Genomic DNA, 7905 nt, shown 5'->3' with positions numbered 1-7905 from the left:
CCTGGCCAGTCCACTGCATAGCTGTTGCTGTCCTCACACGAGATCTTCCCTTCCATGCACTCGCTCTCCTGCTGTCCAATTTCAGGCACCATTTCTCCCCCATCACACGTTGGTCCTTGGTCAAATTTTTGTGTCCTTGGAGTTGAGGCTGGGGATGGGGGAGAGACACAAACAGGCACCCGGAGGACCTGTCACAGAGCCAAGTCGGGCTCTTCTTCCTGTTCCTTCCTCTGAGAAATGACAATTAACTCAAATTAGTTCAAGATTAGCCCATACCTGAAGAAGAAAAACCACCAGTGAGATTTGTTTTCTTGGTCAGCTTTTCAAGTCTGGTATTAATCTATTCATCAGCTGAGCTCATCAGGAGGAAACATGCTTCTTCAGGAGTTTTCTAACTGGAAATAAATGCCTCATTAAGTCAGACATATTAACCTGAGAACAGTATTGATGTCAGACCGACTAATGAACGTCATTACAGGGAATGTGCTGCAGTCCTCAGGGGGCCCTGCCCACCACCAGGAGCTCTTTGCAAACGTGAAGGATGTGGGGATTGAACTGTTGCTGGAGCTGCAGTCATGTAGCCCTGGAAGGATGCCTCGAGGTGTCCTGGCATCTCTGAATGTCTGTGAAAGTTGTGTAGTCAAGGGAGGAGCCAGGAGTGACATGCCTCACTGTGGGTCCAAGGGGGGAGGCTGGGTTCGGCCTCTAAAGCAAGAGAGTGGGCAGAAGGGGCAGAGGCGGACTCCAGAGCCTGAGTCCTTATCCCAGGCCTCTCCCTATCATGTACAAGGTTCAGTGCCAGCCCCTCTTATGGCCGAGTGCCATGCTGGTCACATCCATAGGTACCATGCTCAGTGATCCTCACAGAAACCTAAGCAGGCAGGTGGCTTTGCCCCAGGGGTGCTGATGAGAAAACCAAGGCTCAGAGGGATTAAAGTCACCAAGCTTGTGGGTGAAGAGCAGAGACAGACCCATACCATCTGTTTCCTGGGTCACACAGAGCAGATCATGGGCTGAGGGGCCAGGTAGACCTGCCTTATAGCTCAGGAATGTGCTGGCCTGGAGCCCTGAGCTGCTACTGCTCCAAGTCTCAGTGTCTTCATCAGCAAAATGGGATGAGCATTGCCACCCACAGGCTTGTATAGGAGCAGATGAGCTAATAAAGGTCAAGTTCCCCCCACACAGTGGGTACTCAGGACGTGCTGGCCCCTCCCACTCTGCGCCAGGCTCCTGGCTCATCCAGTAGGATTTGGTCCCTGGGGAGAAACTGAACTGAGCCAGGTGGGATGTGGAAGAGACAGATCACCCTTCCTGAAGCCTAGTCCAGCAGTTAGGGGCAGTCCTAGATCCCACAGTTCACTCAATGCATTAAAGACTCAACCTGTTCCAGATACCACAAGGCATGGAGATGATCACGGCGTAGATTTCAAATCTGAGTGGAGTAAATGACCCAGGGCACTAGAGAGATTCAAAGGATGGGGCAGAGAGGAGTGGGAAGGAGCTGAGATGGGAGCACTGGGAATGGCACAGGAGAGACTCTGGATAGGGCATGGGGAGGTGTGTTGGGCGGGTCAGGCTCCTCCTGGGGACAGATGCCATAGGTCTCTACAAAGTCTCTACAAAGGTCCAAGACAGCAGATCCTGCTGGGTGACATTTGTGTGACATCTGGAAAGTGTTGGCTATGGCCCCCCTCCCTCCCCGATGTGGCTCTCAGGTGGGATGTGCCTCAGGGGTGGAGGTGTGAAGACCTGTGACCTCTTCCCACCTTGACTGGGAGCTGGCATCTCCACCTCCTGGGTGAGCCCAGCTGCTGGTTTCTGGGTGCAGGTTCCCCTCACTGTGATCACCTGCTCTTTCGTGAAGTGGGCTCAGGGCATCCTGGTTGAGCAAGGAGGCTGCAGCCTAACTGCAGTTGGAGAACTTATGGTGAAAGACACCAGTTCTGGGGAAAATGCTATCTTTAATTCCACTGCAATTATCTTTAATTTTCTTTTTTTTTTTGAGTTGGAGTCTCACTCTGTCGCCCAGACTGGAGTGCAGTGGCTGGGAGCGGCCACTGCAGCCTCGACCCACGGGGCTCCAGCGATCCTCCTGCCTCAGCCTTCTGAGTAGCCGGAATTACAAGCACACGCTACCACGCCCGGCTGATTTTTTGATTTATTGTAGAGATGAGGTCTTGCCAAGTTGCCCAGGCGGGTCTCAAATCCGCGGGCTCAGGCAATCCACTCACCTCAGCCTCCCAAGGCTCGGGATTACAGGCTGAGCCACCGAGCCCGGCTATCTTTAATTTTCATATCTCTTATAACTTCTTTGGTGACAAGTCTTATGTCTATCTTATTTATAGTCTTTTCCTCTGTGCCTAGCATAGGTAGTGGGAACACTTTAAATATTTGTTGAGTGATTGAAGAAAGGATTACTGAAAGGGGGAGATGGGTTCTAGCAACTCAGTTCATGTTTTTCCAGGCACGGAAAAAACGTGTGGAATTTTAGGAACAAAGATGGCGGTAGAGAAAGAACTGAGAAGAGTCAAGGTACTTGATGAAATACTACAAGCTGATTGATTCCAATAGCCTTGTAGTGAGAGAGATACAGTGTAACAGTCAGTTACTGTTGCATAACAAAACCACCACAAACTTATTGACTTAAAATAAACACTTAGCTCAGGAGTCTATAAACTGAGTACTTCTGCTGGCCTGGAGTGAGTTTAGTTGATTGAACCTGAGTGTACTCGGACATACAGTCAGTCTGTGGATTGGTTGGGGGCTGACTGGCTTAGCATGGCCTCAGCAGAGTTGACTCATTTCTGTGTCATGTGGCCTCATCTGACTGCAGGCCAGCTCAGGCTCATCTTCACAGTAAAGATTAAAGGTTCAACAGGATATAACATCAATATACAAAATCAGCTATATTTCTATATAATAGCAGTGAGTAAGAAGAAATGAAATTTTCTTAGAGAGCAAAATTTACAAAAGCATCGAAAACATGAAATGCTTAGGAATAAATCTTATGAAATATGTGCAAAGGCTGTATACCAAAAATTACAAAGCATTGACAAAAGAATTTTTTTTTATAATCAATATTTTTATTATGATATTGTGGGGTACAGTTAAGGGTTAGGTATACAAATATGCTTCGTTCAGGCACCCTTGTTGATGAGAGGTGTCTCCCCGTGACAAAAGAAATCAAAGGTCGAATTAAACAGATAAATATAAACATAAAAAAAGATTAAAGGTTCAAAACAGAGGATGAAAGCATACAAGGTGTTGTGAGGCACAGGCAGGTATCTTGACTTTATATTTTTATTGCTATATTCTTTTTACACTTTATTTTAGAATTGTGGGGTACATGTGAGAATTTGTTACACAAGTATATTGTGTGAAGGTGAGGTTTGGGCTTCTGATGAGCCCTCCTTCCCCCCAGTAGTGGGCATGGTACCCAAGGGGTGGTTTTGTATTCTTTATCTCCCCCTTTTAGCAGTGCCCCATGTCTGTTGTCCCCATCCTTGTGCCTATGTGTGCCTAATGTTTAATACCCACCTATGAGTGAGAACATGAGGTATTCAGTTTTTTCTTTCTGTGATAATTCACTTAGAATGATGGTCTCTAGCTGCATCCATGTTGCTGCAAAGGACATGATTTTGTTTTTCTTTATGACTGCATATTATTCCATAGCGTACCTGTACCATGTTTTCTTTATGCATTCTACCTTCAATGGGTATCTGGGTTGGTTCTATGTTTTTGCTATTGTGGACAGTGCTGCAGGTGACTTTTTGATGGAGTGATTTGTATTCCCTTGGGTACATTTCCAGAAATGAGATTGCTGGCTCAAATACCAGCTCAGTTTTTACTTCTGTAAAAAATCTCCAAACTGCTCTCCATAAAGGTTGAGCTAGTTTACATTCCCACCAACAATGTATGAGCATTCCTTTTTCTCCAGTGTCACTAACACCTGTTGTTTTTTGACTTTTTAATAATAGCCATTCTGACTGACGTGAGATGGCATCTCATTGTAGTTTTGATTTACATTTTTCTGATGATTAGTGAGGCTGAGCATTTTTAATATGTTTGTTGGTTGCTTGAAAGTCTTCCTTTGGGAAATATCTTTCATATCCTTTGCCTACTTTTTAACGTGTTTTTTGTTTGTCTGTTTTTTTCTTTGTTAATTCATTTGGGTTACTTATAGATCCTGGGTGTTAAACCTTTGTCAGAATCGTAGTTTGCAAATATGTTTTTCCATTCTGTGGGTTGTTTCTTTACTCTTTTGATGGTTTCCTTTGCTGTGCAGAAGCTTTTTAGCTTGATTAGTTCTCAACTGTCAATCTTAGATTTGCTGCATTTACTTTTGAGAACTTGGTCGTGAATTCATTTCCTAGGCTAATGTCCAGGAGGATGTTCCCTTGATTTTCTAATATTCTTATAGTGTGAGAATTCATATTTAAGTCCTTGATCCATTTTGAGTTTATTTTTGTATATGATGATAGGCAAGGGTCCAGTTTCATTCTTTTGCATGTGGTTAGCCAGTATCCCCAGCACCATATGCTAAATAGGGCTTCCTTTCCCTAATGTTTGTTTTTGTCAGAGATGAGTCAGTTGAAGGTCTGTGGTTTTATTTCTGGGTTCTCTATTCTGTTCCATTAGTCTATGTGTCTATTTTTGTACCAATGCCATGCTGTCTTGGTTACTGTGACTTTGCAGTAAAGTTTGAAGTCTGGGAGTGTGATACCCCTAGCTTTGTTCTTTTTGCTGAGGAGTGCTTTAGCTATTTGGGCTCTTTTTTGCTTCCATATGAATTTAAACATTGTCTTTTCTAGGTCTGTGAAAATGTTGCTGGTAGTTTGATAGGGATTGCATAGAATCTATAGATTGCTTTGGGTAGTATGAACATCTTAATAATACTGATTCTTCCAATCCACGAGTATGGAATGTTCTTCTATTTGTTAGTGTCATCTTTGATTTATTTGAGCAGTGTTTTGTAGTCTTCATTATAAAGATCTTTCACTTCTTTGGTTAGGTAAGTACCAAGGTATTTTGTTTCATTTTTTGGCTATTGTGAATGGGTTTTTTAAAATTTGGTTCTCATCCTTCTTGTTGTTGGTGTGTAGAAATGGATCTAATTTTTGAGCATTGATTTTGTATCCTAAGACTTTACTGAAGTCATTTTTAAGTGCTATGAGGGTTTTTTTCTTGACAGACTCTCCAGAGTTTTCTAGGTACAGAATGATATCATCTGCTAAGAGAGATAATTTAACTTTCTATTTTCCTATTTGGATACTTCTAATTTATTTCTCCTGTCTGATGCTCTGGCTAGGACTTCTAATACTATGTTAAATAGGAGTGATGAGAGTAGATATCCTTGTCTTGTTCTAGTTCTAAGAGAGACTGCTTCCAGTTTCTTCTCATTAAATATGAAGTTGACTTCAGGATTGTCATAGATGACTCTTATCTAGTAATACTCTTATCGAGTAAACATCAAGTAATACTTCCTTGATGTTTAGGTGTTTGAGAGTTTTTATCAAGAAGAGATATTGCATTTTATTAAGTGCTTTTTCTGCATCTGTTGAGATAATCATGTGGTTCTTGGTTTTATATCTTTTTATGTGGTGAATTATATTTATTGATTTGTGTATGTTGAACCAGCCTTGTATCCCAGGAATAAAGCCCATCTGGTCATGATGAATGATCTTTGTAATGTACTATTGAATGTGATTTGCTAGTATCTTGTTGAAAATTTTTGTATCTATGTTAATCAGGGAAATTGGCCTATAGTTTTATTTTTTTGTTGGGTCTTTATCATTTTAGGGTATTGGGATGATATTGGCTTTACAGAATGAGCTAGAGAGAATTTCTTCCCTCCCCATTGCTTGGAATACCTTCAGTAGGATAGGTATCAGCTCTTTCTTGTACATCTGGTAGAATTCAGTTGAGAAACCATGTGACCCAGGACATTTTTTGGCAGGAAGTTTTCTTATTAATGAGTCAATTTCTTGAATTGTTATTGATCTGTTTAAGGTTTCAGTTTCATTCCATTTTAATCTTGGGAAGTTGTGTGTTTCCAGGAATTTATCCATTTCCTTTAGATTTTTTGGCTTGCTTACACACAGATGTTCACAGTAATCTCTGATAATATTTTGTATTTCTTCAGGGCTGGTTGTAACATCACCTTTTTTTATTTCTGATTATGCTTATTTGAATTTTCTTTCTCTTTGTTAATCTGGCCAGGGGACTGTTGCTCTCATTTATCCTTTTGAAAAACCAACTTTCAATTTGTTGATCCTGTGTGTAATTTTTGGGGGGTCTCTATTCCATTTAGCTTTGACTTTATTCTGATAATTTCCATTCTTCTACTAATTTTGGGATTGGATTGTTTTTGTCTTTCCAGCTCCCTTGGGTGTGACATTAGTCTGTTTACTTGAGATCTTTCTGTTTTCTTCATATGTGCATGCAATGCTATGAACTTCAGTACTGGTTTCATGGTAGCTCAGAAGTTTTGCTATGGTGTATCTTTGTTGTCATTTGTTTCTAGGAATCTTTTGTTTTTTTTCTGTTTACTTGATGCTATGGCCTTTGGAACTTTGATCCTGGAAAGACTGTCCCTCTTAGGGCTAGTTATTTTCTAGAGATAGCAAAGGACTCCTCTGATGGTACATCTTTGATATACAAACCAAAAAATCCAGAGCCCACACTCCCAAACACCTACTTTCCCTAACTCTCAAACACCAAGTCAATATTCCCACTGTCTTGCCATAGACCACTCCAGGTTTGGGTACCAGACATCTAGGGACACTGAAATTAATCAAATTCTTCAATCCCAATCTTACTCAGCAAAACTACCCTGCCTTTCCCATTATTTCCCATAAAAACCCCAGTGAAGGTTCTGGGCTATCCTGGCCGTTCTATTCTCTCTTTTCCTGCCTCCTGACCCACCCTGGTGCATCCACGTGTCTAGAAACAGATTTCCTGTTTCTAGAAATCTGTAAATATGAATGTCTTCCTTCATAACAATCATTTTCTTGTGTGTTTGTCTCATAGTGCCTGATTAAAACAAATTCTGAATACATTTTAAAATAGCTGAGAACTGGCACTTCTGTCATATTCTATGAGTAAAAGCAAGTCACAGGGCCAGCACAAGTTCAAGAGCTATGGAAACAGACCTCATGTCTTGATGGGAGAGGCAGCAAAGTCACATTTCAAAGGACAAGATGCAGATACAGATAGAGAAGTGTTTTGGCTGTTTTCCAATTAGCGTCTCATATGTTTTTACATTCTATTATTCACTATTTATATTCCTTACAAAAACGGTCAGAAAATTAGGACTAGAAGGAAAGTTCTGATAGCTGATGAGGAGCACACATGAAAAACCAACATCTAACATCATACTTAATAGTGAAAGATGGAATATTCCACTTCTAAAAGCAGGAACAAGACAAGGACATCTGCTCTCACATTTCTGTTAAGCATTGTATTTAATGTTCTAGCCAGTGAAATAAGGAGAAAAAAAAATAAATTAAATGGATTCATATTGGAAAGGAATAAGTGAAACTTTTTAGTTGCAAACAAAATGATTGACTAATAAGTGGGCTTAGCAAAGTCAATATAGACCAATCAATTATTTTTTTATATACTAATGAACAGAGATTGAAAGAAAAACTACCATTTACAGCAGCATCAACAAATATGAAATCCTTAGGAATACATCTGAAAAAGATGTGCAAGACCTGTACATTCTGAATTACAAACATTACTGAGAAAAATTTTAAAAGATACAAATAAAATATTTTCATATATAAGTGAAGAAAGAGAGAGAGAGAGAGAGAGAGAGAGAGAGAGAGAGAGAGAGAGAGAGAGTCAGTCCATGGGCCAGAGGTTTATTTTTAAGTCTGTGATCCATTTTGAGTTAAGTTTTTA

The sequence above is a fragment of the Carlito syrichta genome, unplaced genomic scaffold, assembly GCF_000164805.1.
Source record: "Carlito syrichta isolate Samal-C Ts95f unplaced genomic scaffold, Tarsius_syrichta-2.0.1 Scaffold287588, whole genome shotgun sequence".
Classification (NCBI taxonomy): Eukaryota; Metazoa; Chordata; class Mammalia; order Primates; family Tarsiidae; genus Carlito; species Carlito syrichta.
Note: the sequence above shows the minus strand (reverse complement) of the source record.